Source organism: Dermacentor albipictus, chromosome 4, assembly GCF_038994185.2.
Source record: "Dermacentor albipictus isolate Rhodes 1998 colony chromosome 4, USDA_Dalb.pri_finalv2, whole genome shotgun sequence".
Classification (NCBI taxonomy): Eukaryota; Metazoa; Arthropoda; class Arachnida; order Ixodida; family Ixodidae; genus Dermacentor; species Dermacentor albipictus.
Genome location: NC_091824.1, coordinates 46,907,827 through 46,926,124, shown reverse-complemented (window position 1 = coordinate 46,926,124; position 18,298 = coordinate 46,907,827). Strand labels below are relative to the sequence as shown.

General features: G+C 49.1%; 1 protein-coding gene and 1 long non-coding RNA gene across 4 annotated transcripts in view; one reads left to right on the top strand and one right to left on the bottom strand.

Moving 5' to 3' along the window:
* Positions 1–12,990, bottom strand: part of LOC135915411 (uncharacterized) — a 155,614-nt gene extending 142,624 nt beyond the window's left edge. For both annotated transcript variants that reach the window (XR_011513863.1, XR_010568614.2), the window contains exon 1: positions 12,882–12,990. This is a non-coding gene — a long non-coding RNA (uncharacterized lncRNA). The remainder of the gene's footprint in view (positions 1–12,881) is intronic.
* Positions 1–18,298, top strand: part of LOC135895979 (nephrin-like) — a 344,642-nt gene that overhangs the window by 17,603 nt on the left and 308,741 nt on the right. The window lies entirely within an intron of this gene.

The following is an 18,298-nucleotide window of genomic DNA, read 5'->3' as shown; positions in this document are numbered from 1 at the left end:
CCTAGAATTGTGAACTGCGACTTCAACGCAGCTATGAGAAAAAAAAGAAGACTGCGCTTGTCGCTTTCAGTATACGCGTACTTGGGCTGCCGAGAAAATTTCGAAATTTTCTCGGCAACCGCATTTGTTACGCTCTTGCTCGCTAGCGCGCGTAGCGTCTCACGCGTGGCGCGCCGGTTGCTATGGCAACACGCGCTTCCCGAGCGCCACGCGCACTGAACGTGAGCACCGATACTTAAAAGGAGCTCACAGTTGATGATTACATTATGAGCGTCGCAGGGGAAATGAACAAAGTTTCTTCCGCGCCGCGCAGTTTCGATAATCGCAACAAGCGTGCCGAAGACAACGAAAAGTAGTTTAACAAACAACAACAACAACAACATAACAATAAGGAGCTTAGCGACGCGACTCATTCGAGACGCGGCCTCACCTGCCAGTCGCTGGAGGTTCCGGTCTGAATCCCAAGGAACCGCGCGCGCGCGCACACACACACAGCGAGAGACACACAAACGAACTGCGCGGCAGCCTTTTTTTTTTTTTTCCTCCTGACCGAACCGTCGCGTATTACAGGGTCCCCGCCGCTTGGATATCAGCGGGGATTAATTCCTCACGATGCAGCGCAGTAGCGCAGCGGTGGGGGGCGCGGGCCAAGCCCAGCGCCTTAATCCAGCACGACCTCCGCTCCCGCTCGGTTTCCCTCGCGCGGAAACTCCTTTGCCTGACGGGAAGCGCGCGTCCCACTTATTACGCGGTCTGCCTTTGGTGAGAAATCCCTTTCCCCCCTCTCCTTCCCTTTTCTCTCTCTCCCTCCTTTCCCGCACTCCTACATTCTTTTTTTTTTCCATTTGATCTCTTTCCATTTGATCGCATCACGTTCTGACGCAGCCGAGAAAGAGAAAGCGGCGAACAACAACGAATGACGGGATGGGGAGGGGGGGGAGAGGAGGAAGGGGTGCGGCGGGCACAGAGCCGCGCCATAATTCGCGCCCTTCTTAATGACAATGCCTGCGCGTGCCGGACTTCGCTTCATCCTCTTCTCGTCCTGCTGATTGCGTCCTGCGCAAGCATCGGTGGAGAACTAATTAGAGGATGATAACAGTCGCTGCCGAGCGGGCATAGAAAAGGAGAAAGGCCTGCTTGCTCCCTGCGGAGCAAGAGAGGGGGGGGGGGTTGCGGAGAGGGGAAAGGGAGGCAGACACCGACGTCGTCCTTCTATATACTGCATCCTACACTGCCTGCTTGTCGACGAATGCCGCGCTGTTGTCGCTATATACCGCTGCGGCTGACGCACGCATGCACGCGTGGATAGTGCCACGCAGGAGCGCTAGATTCTGCCGGTGCGCTTGTGTGTGCGGGACAGTTCGCGAAAGAAAGAAGGAAAGAAAGAAAGCTTCAGCGTTGGGTGACGAAAAAAAGGGCGCGCGGGAATTTGAGCCCGTCACTCGGTGGCAGCAGCCGCCGCCGGCGCGTGTGGCGAAAAGTGCCGGTACTCCGGATCGACGTCGATTACAGGTGTTTTTCCGCAGCCGAGAAATTCCGCCCTTCGGCACTAGTTGCTGCTGATTCTTCTCTAAGCGACCCCCCCCTCCCCACCCTCTTTCCCTATACATTTTTCTTTTATCGGAATTAGTAGAATAACCGGTAAAGAAGGGCCACGCCTCTTTTGCGACTTTAATGAAATAGGTCCACCTACGATGCGCGTGTGGAGTACGTGGAATAAACCTTTTTTTTAATATTTAGCAATTCGTACAATTCTCTGGTTCAGTTGCTCCCATAACCGGACGTTTGATCCGCCCTATATCTGTGCGCGCTTGCACGTCTTACGATATCCGCTTAAGCGAACGTGCCCTGATTCCTTATATGGACAGGAAACACATCGAGTGAAGGTCCCTTTCACATTTCGCTGATGACAACGATCTCGGCGGGTATTTCCGGTCCAAGTAAGGACGTAAAACCCGCGTTATAAACGTCGGCGAGTAAATGATCGCTAGGCGAGAATACATTTTATCATTCTATTAACAGGACACCGCCTTCCTTGCTTTCATTCTTGCTTTCCTTTTTAACAGCACAGACTTATCCGCCTGAGGGGGTATCTGTCTTTCGCTCTCTCTTTCTGCTTGTGTTTTTTTTTCTTACTTACCTTCTCCGAGAGTCGGAGAGACAAAGCCCGAGTGCCCTTTTAGGTTATTGATCCTCAAACCCGAGCACCTATTAATAGCCCCTTTGCGCCTGACTGTCGTGAACACAAGTCGCCCTAATCACGTTGACAGTTTATTACAGTACCTTACGCGGCCGGGGCTCTTTCATGCGGGCCCCTTAATTTGGGATAGTTAGACATCTGTATATACATATATATATATATTGTAAGCATTTATGCGGACTTCATCTTCATCTGTACAAAGTCATCATCAATCATCGGCTCGTGTTCGTTTTTGCGTCGGCGCCATTTTTCCTTCTTGGAATAAAGCGTCGTCTCAACCGTAGTATTTCAATATAACAAACCCCACCATTTTTCCCGCTGTTTTTCGCTTTTCCTGAATATTTGGGCGATTTTGGCACCTTCCTGCTTGCGTGCGTGTTTCTTTTTTTTTCTTTTTTGAAGTTTATATTGCGCGGGAATGCGAGCGGAATGTAATTTCGCTGTTTGGCAGAGAGCTACAGCACCTCGGATGCCGGTGAGCTTTATGCGGCTGTTCATCGTCAAAGCGATGCCTGGTGCGCCGGCAGCTCAAATCCCCCCCCCCCTCCCCTCCCGTCGAGTTAATTATTTCGATTTAAAACCTCTCAGAGTCCTCAGTGATTACCATGTCATTTGAGGATTATGCAAAAGATGGCGGTCTTTGTTTCTTTTTTTTTTGTACCTCTCTCCTCTGAGCCGCCCGTATATACAATAGCGGGCGAAAGGAAAAGAGAAAAAAAAAAAGAAAGAAAAAGTATCAGAGCTACGCCATTGATTCCCCAGCGCTTCTTTCTTCTTTCCTTTTTATTTTGTTTCCTTCTTTATTGTTCTTACATTTCATTTACGTTTTTCTTTAGTACATACGTGTCTGAAAATGAAAAAAAAAAGCAAGGAGTTTTGAAAATCACTCTTGCGGCACGAAAAAGGCGAATGCCACTGGCGCTGCGATTTTAACGTTTCCGCGAGATGAAGAAAATAATCCCCGATGAATTGAACGTTCTATCAGCTCGCGATGGGCTTGCTTGCGTAGCTTTATGACATCAGAGCTAGAGGAAAAGAAAAAAAGCGATATATATATAACAGACAGGAAACCCGAATTTGCTAAGTACCTGTGCAATTGCGGAGAATTGATTGAAAGTCGTCGTGATTCGCGCTGCGCATGTCGCAAGCATTCGCTTTTGAACGAGCTTGACATGAGGTACTCAGACACAGAGACTCTTTTATACATTATGGCACGGAAGTTTTATTTGAAGCACGTCCGCCTGCTAATCTAAAAACATACATAGGTATAACAGGCGTACAAAAAAAAAAGAAAAAAACCTCTGCAGGAAGCGTCTATACTGACGCGACTTGCAAATAGCAAATAGATGTGTGCCGTGCAAAACATAGAGCCGACGTCAGACCTAACCCGAACCATCTAGACATATGTATACTAGCTTAACTGTAACAAGCACGAACTACAAGGAACAATATGAAATGCTTTTCAAGCAAGGTCTATTCAGTTATATAGCACCCATTCAGTGATCCCCAACCAGAAATTTCTGAAGACGCAAAAAGTAGCGTAGGGCATCTTCGGGTTAAGGATGACGGTGACGGTATGTGCTCTTGCTTGTCGACTGTTGCATCAAGCACACGTTGACGAACTTATGCTAGGACTAGAAAGCTCATTGATAAAGCCTGTGTGTTGACAGCGTCGCGATGTTTTGCCGCCGGATTATACATGCACTCGCCAAATGACGGTTTTGTCCTTCGACATTTCAACCGTGCACATTTGTCCTTTTTCCAGTATTACTTCCTTTGTTTCTTCTTTTTTTCAGAAGAGGGGGGAGGGGCCATTTCTTCTGTCATTAAAACAAAGAAGTTTCGCAAAACATACTACGAGCCCCTGCAAACATCATTTGTGCATCGCTATTGCAATTCAAATTTTGGGTGAGAACACATCTCTGAGGCACATATGACACACAAAAAGACTTCGGACAATGAGCTTTATGAAGCAGTGGGAACACAGTACCCATCATTGCAAGTAAAACTAAAGTTGGTACAATGCGCACATATGTATGGCGCGTCCAATTCAACAACAACTTGGACATGTGAGGCATTTTTGTCATTTTTCCAGGCAGCTTTTTGAACGTGTTAAATATGTTGCTGTCTTCTGCAAAACATTTTGCAGAATACATGTACCAACTTGCACATGTACTAACTTTAGTACATGCGTTCTATAAGAAAATGCAGATGTAGTAAGTGCCGTTAGTTATCGTCACGAGTTGAATATTAATGGATACGTGCGAAATTCTTCCCTTGATATAATCGCTTATCGTTCCGCAGCAGTAACTGCTGCTGCAGCTATCTGCTATGACGAAAGGCAACAGTTGGTCAGAATAAACAAACTTACGGCCTTTCGTGCTCAATCTTTTAGTTACTTTCTTTTCAGGCCGTTCCTTCGTTCATCAAGTTCAAATTAAATTCAGGTTCCACCGTGGTATATTCGTTGTGACTTAGAAACTTCGCTTTTGAACAGTGATCCGCTTTGTCTCGTTCGTTAATCGGTTTAACAGCGAGGAATTGTAGATTATTTCTACAATCACCTCTGACCGGACAAAAGGTAAGAGTAGCGTTAGCTTGTATAGCATTTTGCAGTTTCGGTAACTTCTGTAAATCGAGAGTTAGAGAGCAAGTGAGAAAGAACGGGCAGAGAGAGAGAGAGAGAGAGAGACCGGGCAGCACCCGAAGAAGCCGAGATGGCCGGCCGTGGGTGAAAAACAAGCACGACAACTGCCGGGCGAATGACCGTGCGTAGCCCACGGCTCTGATTGACCCGCGTAAAAGCAGAGGTGGGCAAAGCAGGGAAGGAGCAGAGGGGGTGGAGGAGGAGGAGGAGAGGTGAGGCGACAAGTGCCGGTGGGTGCTTGCGGACAGGACAGGGCGCGACTCGGTGCGGCAAAACGCGTGCAAGTCATCGCGGCAGCCGGCCCGGTTCATAAGCGAACACGACGGAGGCTGGAAGGTTTGCCCTAGCGCGAAAGTCGCTTTGCGGAGTCTAACCTCTGCGACAGAAGGGTCGACTAGTGCGAACGTGCGTGTGTGCGTGCAGACCTTGCGTACCGCGCGGACCAGGGGAGAGAGAGAGAGAGGGGCGGCCATTTCGGGACCCGAAGCGCTCACACGCGAGTATAAACCCCCCAAAAAAGAAAGGCAGACGCACGAGACCGGCAGGAGAAAGAAACCCTTAGCGTAAAAAAAAAAAAAAAAAAAAACTCGCTTTGCAAGTCGGCCGCTGCGCGCGGGAAAGGGGACGGCGAAGAGGACGGGAAGGGAGGAGGACGTGGCCGGAATAACAATTACCTGGCTGGACTGTCGCGCCCGTTTTGTTCTTTCGTTCTTCTTTTGTCTCCTTTATTTTTTTCCTCTCATCGCTTATCTCGCCGAGAAAGAGAGAAAAGGGGAAGGGTGAGAAGCCACAGATCCTCTCAGTCTCCTCCTTGGTTTTTTTTTTCTTCGATTTGCTCGCATTACTTTCATTGCTCCTGTTTCCCCCTCTCTGCGCAAGAGCGTCGCCGTCGTGAGGTCCGTCACTCGCCCTCCGTTCTCCGAAGAGTCCGCGCGACGCTTCCTCCTCTTCCTCCTCACTTCATCTCTCTCTCTCTCGTGCCTCCGGACGGACCGTCGACAAACTCTCTCTGTCCTCCGCATCCCGTCGTTTCCGCCGAGCGCGCACGCTTCTCATTTTCCGCGCCGTTTCTGTGCGTGTGTGTGTTGTGTGCACGCTATACAAATGCCCCGTCCCCATCGCCGCCGCCGCCGTTCAAGTCCGCCTTTTCTTTGTTCTATTCGCGACATACTCGCACGCTTTTCGCATCCCCAACCGCTCCGGACGACACTCCCTCCCCTGCCTCCTCTCCCTCCTTTACCCCCACTCTAGTCCTGCTTCTCCTCTCTCCCCTTTCCTTCTTTCCCCGTTGTCCTCCTCCTTGACACGCGCGCACGCGGACTGCAGCCGGTGTGCGGACGCGAAGAAAACCTTCTCCGCGCCAGGTTCTGTATTCTCCGAAAGTCGGCGAGGATGAGCCAAGCGCCGGCCGGGCCAGCAGCAGCAGCAGCAGCAGCAGCAGCAGGTGCTGTTCCTCGCCCGGTTTCTTGGCCCACTACCGCGCCCACCCGCCCAACGCCGCCGCCGGCCACCGGAAACGCGTGCAGATTAAAACGTGCTGGTCGGATTTTTCACTCCCCCCCCCCCCCCCCCCCCCGCCGGCGCAGAAGGCCTTTCGCCTGGACCATAGAGCGAAGAATCCACGGACGGTTTCCAGTGGGTTCCGCCGCTGTCCGGCACAAGGGGACCGGTCACTGCTGTCTGCCGAGGCGTGATTCACGCCTGTATATGCCTCTCTCGCTCTCTCTCTCTCTCTAAGCTCCTTCGCGCATGAGTCTGTTTCCTTTCACCTTGGCGCTCGGCGTTTCTACACACGATCCCTTGCGAACACGATGAACGCGATTTAAAGGGACACTAAATAGGAAGGTTAGGTCTATTTAGACTGATCGAGTATTCTTTCGGAACATTGTTTTCGTTAACTTCGCGGTAATATGCCAAACATTAGAAAAGAATGCAAGCACCGCATTTTCTTCTTTTCTTTTTGATGCCGTGCCTGAACGTCAGCGGTGGAGCGGCAGTGTGGTGTAAGATGTTTCAAAGTACCTTTTAGCGTTCGGACTTCTCTGGCTCAGTAAAGGATCTTTACTAACTTCCGTCTTTGGTTCTCTTATAGTGCAATGTAATACATATTTACCGATAAAAAAAGAGAAAAACTTAACTACGCCCGAGTACACGCGGCGAAAATTTAAGACGTCACGCCGAGATGGCGAGGAAACTTCAAGGCGGCGTAAACATACGTCTTCCGTTCTTGCGTCTTTTCTGGCTCGCCAAGCTTTTTCTCGCAGTAAATATGGCTTTTCTTTCCCTCTCTTGTTACTTTTTTGTATCACAGAAGGGTATAACATTAATTTACTAATACAGCTGACATTATTTTTTTAGTGTCCCTTTAACCGCCGCTACCGGTACTTGTCTATGCCAAAATGTCTACGTTTAATGCGTCTACGTTTAATTCAGTGGAGCGAAATCGCTGCATTTAGGCTTACAGAGGCTAGAACAGCTAAATATTGCAAGTTGTCACCTGAAATGTTTCATATAACCGAACGAGCGATATTGTGATTCGTGGGCTTTAGTGCGGTTGCAATAGGTTCTATATTTACAAAACAAAAAGTGATTGTGGTAAAATTTCTAAGCGCAAACGCCATTCGTCCAATCCTGACGACAGCCGTATTATCAGCGCCAACGGCAACTAAAGTTGAGAACAAAAAGTTTTGGGATTTGGGCGCCAGATTAAATGATTTTCTTGCTTTTAGGATTCATGTAAGCAACACTGTGTTCTATCGCGTGCGATTATCGCGATATATACATGGACTTTCAACTTGCGTTTTTTCCAATTACCGTGGTTAATGAATGATTCGTGGACTGCTTTAATATTTCTACGTTTGTTCTTCTTGCTTAGCTTGTGTCCTGTAGGCTCAATTTTTGCCCCGCGCAGGCTTATCGGTCCAGTTATCTTGTTCACTACCATCAGGTGAATGTATGAATAAAAAGAAAAAACTATATCGAATTTTGTTTGAAACCCTGGTGTCTGCACGATCTGGGTCACGCACATCCAAAGAGAACGCGTAAATCACACTTTATTGTTTTTCTGCTGGTCGACGAGGCGTAACAGATTTTACCGTCGTCGCTCACGGTTGGTTAGCTGCAGGATTAAGCAGCGGAGTGTCGTGCAAGCACCCGCTGTGGGTGACGCCAGTAATCGTGATCTCTGAGATATGGCGCGCTCGCGGTGATTCCTCATTAACCTGACCACTTTTGTCAGGCGCGTAATCTCTGCTAAGCACCTCTCCTAATTGCCTTCGCTGTTTACCCCATGGTTCCGAGTGCGAACGAAGATTGAGCACTTTGTTTCCAGAAAGAGGAAGACAGATAAAAGCAAAAAAGAATGCGCAGAGAGAAGGGCGAAAAGACCTGGATAAAGTTTGGGACAATCAAGCCCATTCGAGACAAAGAGCGCTCGAGAGCCCCGTCGCGTGAATAGAAGGATTTATCTGTCTGCTCTGACGTCAAAACGGGCTTGTTGGTAATTCGTATTCGTTTTTTGTTTTGTTTTTCTGCTTCGTAGACGACACACGGTGACAATAGAACGAACGCTGGTGTCGTCTGCTTCTCTCTCACACCCGGTGTGTCGTCTGCACAGTAGAATAGTGCAGACGGCTCTGCTCACTGGCCATATTTCTTTACTATCTGCAAACGTGTGTAAAGAGATGTTGGCACCTGGTACAAGCGTCGGCTGCTCCTTTGCTTTGAGTTGCAATAAATAAAATTGCAACGCGCTTGGAAGAATTCAATGGTACAGAAAACACTTCAACACGAGTTCCCTCAAGTAGTTCACAAGCGGTAACATATTAGTGACAAATTCACAAGCCCAAGGCAGCTCTTGTTCAAAAGAAAAAGAAGAAATGGAAGAATTTATTTAATTAGAGTGACGCACAATGGCATTAAACCTATACACAACGTTGCAGCGTGTCTTACACCTTGACCTTTCCTTACTAAGTAAACCCCACGATTAAATATCAGACCTCCCATAAAGAGTTTCAAACGCCCTCGTTCGAGAACAGTCAACCTCACGGGTCTACTTAAAAGCATCATTTATAAACTGGCCAAGCTCATCGCTAATATGCACTGTTCACACATCATCGTTGAGTAACAGCATCGCGCTTTGGTTTTATTCGTTACTTTCTCTTATCCACAATATATTTTTTGCACAACTCATACAGACAGACTCGCGAGCATTTTAATTACAGGAAGAGTCGAACGCAGATTTGAGCAAGCTTTCTTACGACAGCTTTCGGAGTCAAACTGAAACACCGCGGAAACAAAATCATGACACAACCTATATACGTTGAGAGACTTATACTCCCGCTTCTATAATGAAAAGCGGGGCACATCTTAGTCAATTTGATCGGGGCGCACGAATAACGTGTAGAGCCATTATCATGGGGCGCCGTTTCTTTTTTTCTTTCAACCTTTTTTTACCCAAACTCTTCCATGCACTCAAGCCGGCCCCGCAAGATGTCATGTTCCATAAACGGCAAAAACCGCCCGCGTAACGCGTGCTAGCGCATAAAAGCGCGCTTTTGTTTTGTAACCCTTCCTGCGCGCTAACCTTTCGCGTTCCTCCTCCTCTTTTTACCCTTTCTTCCTTTATCCGAGGATGACAAATTGACAACGCCCGCTACGTCGATTAATTCTGCACTCGCGAGATCACGCTCGCGTCGAGGCGCATTACAGATTGCGCCCGAACCGAGTGTCAGGAGAGAGAAAAAAAGGAGGAGGAGAAAAGAAAAGGGGGGGGGGGGAACGCAGTGACACCAAGAAGCCCCTATAGTAGAGAGAGCTGCCTTGTTAGTGTAGCCACGAACCAAAGAAAGCGCACATTGCTGGAGAACCGGCTTTGTTTGTGTAGCAATTCACGGGTGCTCGCCTTGTCTTTCTTTCTGTCTGCATCTTCTTTAATGTTCTCGGTGTGGCCTGAAAGAGCTGTTGCGAACAAAGGACCGAACTACTAAGTGCGGGGGCCCCGGAATGAGTAATTATTCGACAGGACGCAACCCGTTCCTCCAACTCGCAGCTTGTTCGTACCACTGACGTCTCCGCGCTACATGTATAGACTTGCTCTTGCTTCTTGAGAATCAGTTCAGCGTACACCCGTGTTTTCAATGAGGCGAACCTGATCAGAGACGTTTAAAAAAGTAACATATATAGAACAAGAAAACCTGGTGGGGCGCCGGGTATAGAAAGAGTTGCGTACATGGTCACAGGCGGAACCCGAGTTGAACTCGCGTTCGCGCACGTAATACCGCGACGTTTCTTAGCACGAAGTATGACGAATGGTGTGGGAAGGCACATTTTTGAAGGCTTGCGACTCGGCTTCCGTCTGAATAATTTCACGTCCCCTCGCGTGTGAGAAGTCGTATACCGTTTTCCAGTCATCCCATGAATCATGCCGAAATGTAAAATTTGTCCGCGTGTGACACTTATATATCGTTCTTTCTTATTCTCTCCTTTATTGTCAGTGCCTTTACTCTTTGAGTCTGTAATACAGCACGGCGCATTCCATGTTCGATGTTTTTTTCTTTTTTTTTCTCTCACGCGAAGTTTCCAATCTGTCACATCATCGACTGAAATCGAAGTCCTCGCTCTGCCTCCCTCGCCTAAAGGTATCATCTAGAAATCGCCCGCGCTTGCACAATCGCGTCGTGTCGGCTTATCACTCTTCTCTGCGCTGCCTTTGTAATCTCCGGGCCAAAGCGCAATCGGGGCGGTGCGTCAGGAGCACCCATTAAAGGCCATTCTCTGCCAAAGCAGACCTGTGGAAGAAAAGAGAGAACAGGAGGAACGGTCACTGGTCCCATCGGTCCAGCGGGCGGCGCTCACATTGTATATCTCGGCTCGCCGATGGACCCACGTCTCCTTTCGAGAGGGGGCGAACTTCGCAATCCTGTAGGAGCCCTGCCCGCGGCTTCAGCGCCGAGCCGTGCAGTTCACGATCGCCGTGTCTCTCTCTCTCTGCCTCCTCGCCACCGCATCGCGCTTACCATCACTCATCGCTACCAGCGCGGTCCGCGAAGGAAACTTGCGACAGTGTGTACTAACCAGCGTCGGATCGAGCTGGCGCCCTGTCCCAGACACGCTGTCCAGGGCCCGGTCCCGACGACGACACCCCATCGCAAGCGACCACGCCCCCACGGTCCACCCTCTGTCCATCGCTTCGTTCCCTCGTCCTCTTTCTCCTCCTCGTTCACATCCTCGTCACCGGTCTCGCCGCCTCCCTTTCTTGACGCACGAACAAAACTTGAAAAAAAAGGAAAAGATATAAAGTGCGCGTACTAGAAAAGGAACAAGCTTGCTGGCTCCTATTCATCTCGGCGCTTCTACGCTTCCCTGGTCACTGTCTTCCAGTCCTTCTTGCAGTTCGTTTTTTGACGGGATCACCGTGCCTTCAATGCGCCGACTCTTCTTCTTTGTGCTTGTTTTCTTCAATTCTCAAGGTTGTGCGCAGGATATTTCCGCCGCTGTGTTTTATATTTTTGTTTTTCCCCATTTGTAGTCGACATCTTATTTTAATTTTTTCTTTCATTATTGCGTTGGATCGCTGGCCATTCCGGGCGAGTGAATTCCCAGATTCTATAAAAGAGGGGCTGCCTCGCCGTTTCCCTACTGCGAACCGAAAATGACAAGTGGTCGCTTGTGATAAACCTCTCTTTCTCCCTCTCTCTCTCTCTCTCTCTCTCTCTCTCGCTCCTGAACGACGACGTCCTTTTGTGCTCGCCTAGCTTTGCGCTTTCGGTATACTTTCTAGTTTGAGCGGAAGATTTAAACGCGGGGAGAAAACAATATAAATATTCGTAGAAAAAAAAAAGCATTCAAACACAGCTTGGACTTGGCAGCTCGCCCTTATCAAAAAGTAACGAGGGAAGAAATTAATGAGTGAGTGCGGTCCAGTAGAGACGTCACACGGAGATGGGAAAAAAATATGAATTTGCGTTAAGATCATCGTGAAAGCCGGCGCCTTGGGAAATGTGCTTTCTCCTCTTCTACAGGCGCGACAAAGAGAAAGGATGTAGCTTCTGGGCTATAGAGCTTAGCGTCGTTTTCTGACGGCCGTTTCGATCCCGGAGCACGTTAGAGTCTTTAAGATTTCTTGGTAGAAAACGCAGAAAGTACGCATCTAGATGGTCGGCTTATCATAAAATTCATATCCGAAACTACGCACTTTGGCAGGTCTGAATTTGTGACTTCATCCTTTCTTGTTTTTTTTTTAATCCTGTTCGTTCCCCGCCAGTAGCCCACAGGGTCATCTATGGTGGCCACAGTGCTAGAGCTGGATTCACACGACGATACTTATCGCTTGATAATTTCGCAAACAAGTGCGACGTGGCTGAGCTGAAAATATCGATGTCGCCGACAACTGGGCAACCGCGATTTGACAGCACTGGACATCATCATGCTCATCCGCAGACTGAACTATTGGTCCGAGCCCGTCTTGCGAGTCCAGTTTAACCTGCGTCCACACTCATACGTGCGAGTCGACATCAGTTGGAACCAACAGCCCATTGTTGATGTCACATAACAGTCTTCAACATGTCGTTACATGTCGACTACAATTTTTTTTTTTCAGAGCAGCATTTAGGGTCATTCTTGCTCATAAGCAATGCGTGCCTCTGAATATACTTCATCGAAGGACCGACTATAGCGGCAAGAACATCAGGACTGAGCATCAGCTTATAGGAAACTTAAGAAACCAAACGACGAAAATCAACAAAAGCAGGAGGGAAATTAGGCTCGAAGGAATAACACTTGGCTCGTGTCAGGCGTAGCATGCGCCACGTTTTCTCTTTACTGTCAGAAAGCATTCACAGCAGAAGAACGTCCAATCAAGGCGCATATTACGACCACGTCTGCTCAGCAGAGCCAAAAGGAACATTCCGTGGCCCGAACGATGTCGCAATTCCGCAGCGGGTGAGGTTGAAGAGAAGCTACAACTACTAAAAACCAAGGTACTTCAGTGGCAATGAGCGTGGGGCGCTATATAAAGACAGCAGAAAAGCTCACCTGAGCAGAGTAAACGGGCTCTTTTTCGGAAGCGAAGCGGTTCGGCACCCCTATAACGGCTCCAATGACCTGTCATAGCGAAGGCGGTCCCCCCTCCCCCCTCCACCCGCCCCCCATGGAAGCTAACTGCCTGCCAGAACTTCTCACGCGCAATCTTTTCTTGTTCTTCGCGTACTCATTGGTGGCGCAAAACGCGCACGCGTGCTCGTCAAAGCTATAGCTTCTCCTCTCCCATTTTCACGTGTTTCTTTTTTCTACTTTCTTGTTCGGCCAGGACTCACCGGTTGGTGCTCCTGTCTATATACATGACCTACAAGCGAAGGGCAAATATTTGCCCCCGTTTAGCACGCTTTTCTTTTCTTTTTTCTTTCATTTATCTCTATAGTTTTCTTTTCTGGGACTTCGCCGGCGCGTGAACGGCGGTTCTTTGCGTTTGCTCTCGTCCGCGCGCGCAGTATTAGGACTTATATTACGCCCAACAGCGCATGCGACGGCCGGCACGTTCATCCGGAACGGCTTCGAGAACGCTTCGACGAACACGCGGCTCGGGAACCCGTTTTGATCGACGCCTAACTTTCTCTCTGTAGCCTCCGTTTCGTCGCTGTTAGCGAAAAGAGCGAGGCCCCCACTACCGCGACTGGTCGTTCCACGCTTGCCATTAAGTACTTGACGAGCGAGGACCTTGGCAACGAGAAGTCCTGCTCATTGACGTTGACATTGTATCGGCCGTTGTTGTACTGTACGCTTTATGTTCCTGCCGCTTAATTGATCAGATGCAGAACGGCAGTCAACGCAGTCGTGTGTTGACGTCAGGAGACGTCAACACACGACTGCGTGCCTGCTGGCCTGCGTGCCGGCCTGCTGCATACTGTATGGGCTATGCTGAAAAACGACGCGGTTGCAGACACACGTGGGCCCGAGACGGTTATTGTGATTGCCTCGAAGAAATCGGTAAGAGCGACGATTTTGGAGGAGTGAGCCTCTAGCACACGAACTGAGTCGATTCAGAGGAGCACGGATTAGCGATAGCGCTCAGCCTGTCGCGTGGCCCGTTCTTTCCGCACGAATGCCGCCAATGCTCACTCGGCGTGTCTTTGTGTGTAGGCATACCAAAGCCACCAGATATCGAAAGTCATACACACTCTTCCTTATGACGTCATGGTACTCGGGCCGGCTGCCAAAGGATCAATGGGAATGCGACCGAATAAGCCGCGGTGATTTTGACGTCACCTCTTTGGTAGCGCCAGTCCTGGCAATGGAAATTTCGGCCCTACCGCTGTGGCGGCATAAAGCAGAGTGCACAGGCCTTGGTATATCTGGCAGGCGTCGGTAATACCCGTCATTTAACCTACACTCCTTACGCGTACCGCGCTGGCAGATGGCAACAGGGTTCGAGATTAAGTACACTTGCTCCAAATGCGGATGCCACATTAAAAGGACTCTGGTGCTTGTTATTGAAATCTTTCTATAGCAGTTATCGGTGGTGCATTTGTGCGCGTGTGTGAGCTGCTTTTGTTCTTCTAGTAGTCTACCCAGGCTTTAATGCAATTCTCATCATGCCGTCGTCATCACGCCATCGTCGTCGTACAGTCACCATGCAATCGGTGTCGCACCGCCATACTGATGCCGTCGTTGTGGTTCAATCGTCGTCATTTCAGCGTCGTGACGACTCTCGTCATGCTGTCGACGTCACGCCTCCTACTCCGACCCATTGGTCCAAATAGCTCGGGTTAATAGTCGCGTGTTTGGGGTCGTGATGCCGTCGTACTGCGCTATAAGCACACGGACAACAGAAGTAGAAGTTGACAGGATGCGCCACTTCTACTTCTGTTGTCCGTGTGCTTACAGCTCAGTAACCCCTTCATTACTAGATGAACTTTTACCAACTATAGCCCAACTTTCCGCTCTACTTCAGGATAAAGGTTTGTCGCTACATTGCTTGATTGCTATTCGCATTACCGCCTACAGTCATCGTGAGATGGGCTCTGCCGTAATTTACCCCCCTTTTTTTGAAACACTCCTTGTTTGATCTGTCTCTGCTACAACAATGTTTACCGTTCCTCGTTCGTTATAGCATAGAGAAGTAGAGAAATCCCGATTAGCAGCGAGAGCAGCCATTTGCGAAATTGAAATGCAGCCAGACACAGGCGAATCAAATGGGGAGACAATGTGCGGAGATTGCACGAAAAAAAATCAAAACCGAAGCTCCTTCGGATGCAAACTGCTCAGTACGGAGCTCCAAGCACTTGCGCATAAACGACCGTTTCTGGAACCGTCTCTCTCTCTTTCTTTCGCTCCCGCGTAGGGGTCTCTTTAAGTGCATCCACTTCTTCACAAGGTCAAATGAAAAGTGCATTAAGGATTTCGGAGTACAGACAACGCGGCTACATACGGTTGGCGAGAGGATAAATACATTCTTGCGTAATGCGGAACGGGCAAAAAGGCCGCCTTACTGCATTAGAAAGGACGAGAGCCTCGCTATAATCCGATATTCTTCCTGTCGTCATCGCGTTGAAGTATGCCTAATGCGCTCCGACCTTAAAACAAACGGGTGAATTCGAGCACGGTCGCAAGAACGGCGCTGTCTTTTCTCGATAAAAGCAGCTGTCACAGCACCGCCAGTATAGTGCCGAATAAAACGGTTGGCAAAGTAAACCAAGAAGTCTGCGCATTCTACAAGAGAGCTATAGAATGAACAGTCTTTCCCGCGAAGCTTGCCTCCCCACATTCGCTGCGACTCGTCTGGTTCGTAAATGGATTCCTTGTAAGTGCGCTTTTACACAAGTATGAAAAACAAAGTAGCCGTGTCAACAACTTCGGCGCGCTATGGCACATGTGTAGTCTATTCGCCTGACGAGAGAGAGAGAGAGGAGGGAGTCAAAAAGGGGAGGATGGACAGGAAGGGAATAAAAGATGACGAAAACACCAGTTCCTGCAGTGAGCTCCAATTTGATCTCAATGTAAGAACGAAATAAGGCATGTCTTTGCGGACGCTGATGAAATGCTCACGAGTTTCCAGCGTCAGAATGGTCGCACAACTTTTCGAGCTCAGACCGACCTAACCAAACGATAATCGCTGTTTCGAAGCTTACATAGACGTACTGCAGCTTAAACGTCCACCGATAATTATTTTACACTCGCACTGTTCGCGCTCGCATGGAGAGTTACCAGTGTAAAAACACCAGTATGAGTTTGTTATATAAGGCGTCGCTGCCTACCGCAGCGCCATGAGAAGGCGCGCGCTTGGAGCCGCCCAAGGGAGAGGAAAAAGAAGATAGAATAAATGCAGAGGATGAGTAATGTCTCCATTCCTGTCGTACTGATTTAATATGCACGATATAACATAATTGGCGACGAGGATTTAACAACCCATGTGCTACCGGCTTGCCCTTCATCTGTGCCGTCGATTGCTGCATATCATCCTCTACGATGAGTATTTCGGGGCTACAACCGCCACCCCCGTTCCTGTCATCACCTGGAGACCCAGTCATCCCATGGGAGCAATGGATTCAAGCGTTCAGGAACTACATGGTGGCGTCGGGCGCCTCCGACCTACCTGCCATGCGTCGGAAGGCGATTCTGCTCAACTGCTTGGGCTTGGAAGGCCAACGCATCTTCCAGACCCTCACGTCGGAGGACGACCCGCGCTTTTTGGCTTCGAGCGCCACCGGAGGGCCGTTGACGACTCCTGCCCCAGATGAGTTCGACTGCGCTGTTGCGACACTTGAAAGTCACTACAAGAGCTCTGTCAATGTCACCGCAGCGCGTCACCGTTTCCGTCGACGTGCACAAGCCCCAGGTGAGACTGCGCTCGATTACGTCACCGCGCTACGAGGTCTCGTAGCAGCGTGCAACTTCGGTGACTTGGCGGACGACATGATGCGCGACCAGCTTATAGAAAAAACTACTAGCGAATACTTGCGTGAACGTCTTTTACTGGAAGAGTCTCTTACGCTTTCCCGGGCCCTCACCATTGCGAGACAGCATGATCAGGCGACTAGAGAAGCGAGAGAACTTGCACGACATGAAGCACAAGTGCATCACGTTAAAAACACAAACACTTCAAATATGAGAGAAAAGCACTGTGGCACGTGCACATGCTATACGACGCCAACTGAAAGTCGTCGAGCTCTGAAAGAGCAAGAATGTTATCGTTGTGGTTCTTTGGACCATCTGGCGAATAGCCCTCACTGCAAAGCTAAGTCACTTAAGTGTCGCAGATGTGGAAAGACTGGCCATCTGGAAAAGTTGTGCAAGTCTTCCCGAAAGTCTGAAAAGAAAATTCAGCATGTCACGGAAGGCGACGCAGATACAGCTGACACGGACGATCACATAAGTGTTTGTCACATCTGGAGTCGTAAGAAGGGAATTTATGCAGTTTTGGAAATTGAAGGAATTTCCGTGTCGTTCCTGATTGACACTGGATCATCAGTTTCAATCCTAGCCGAAGAGCTTTACCGACGCCATTTCGATACTGTATTTCCCCTGACATCAACGTCCGTCCAGCTCCTCGATTATTCTAAGTCAGCAATTCCTATAAAAGGATGTTTCATTGCTCCAGTTTCATTTCATGGCCGATGCACTTCTGTCCTTCTGTACGTTGTTTCGGGAGGAACAACCATTCTTGGTTTAGATGGCATCGCGGCTCTGGATATGAAGATTCAAGGGTCACCTCTCAGGTGTCTGCTAACGACGCAAGAAACTCCTGTGCTCCCTCCTGAATTACGTTCCGAGTTCGAGCACTTGTTTGAAAAGCAGCTAGGAACTGTCAGAGGTTTCACTCACAAGGTCCGAGTTCGCGCATCGGTTCAACCAGTGGCCAGCAAACTGAGACGACTCCCACTCGTCATTCGTGAGCAAGTCTCGGCAGAAGTACAAAAATTAGAAGCCCAGGACATCATTGAGCGCGTCGATTCTTCAGAGTGGGTCTCGCCAATTGTCGTAGCCAGAAAAAAGGATGGCTCGATTCGCATGTGCGTAGACCTACGAGAGCCAAACAAATCTATAGTAGTGGACAGTTTTCCCCTGCCACAAACTGAGGAACTTTTGAACAGCTTGGCTGGTGCACAGCGATTCTCCAAGCTAGATTTAGCTTCTGCATACCATCAGTTACCACTAAGTCCAGAGAGTCGTGATCTTACGACGTTTATAACCCACGACGGACTATTTCGCTTTAAGAGGGTGTGCTTTGGACTGGCATCGGCACCGTCAGCGTTTCAGAAGATGATGCATATGATCCTCCAAGGATGCAAAGGTGTCTTGTTTTACATTGACGACATAATCGTGTACGGACGCTCTAGAGAGGATCACTTGGTCAATTTGCGCACTGTTTTGAAACGGCTCTCTGACGCTGGCCTCAGGCTCAACTATAAATGTGTTTTCGACGTCACAGAGTTGACTTTCCTAGGCCATGTTGT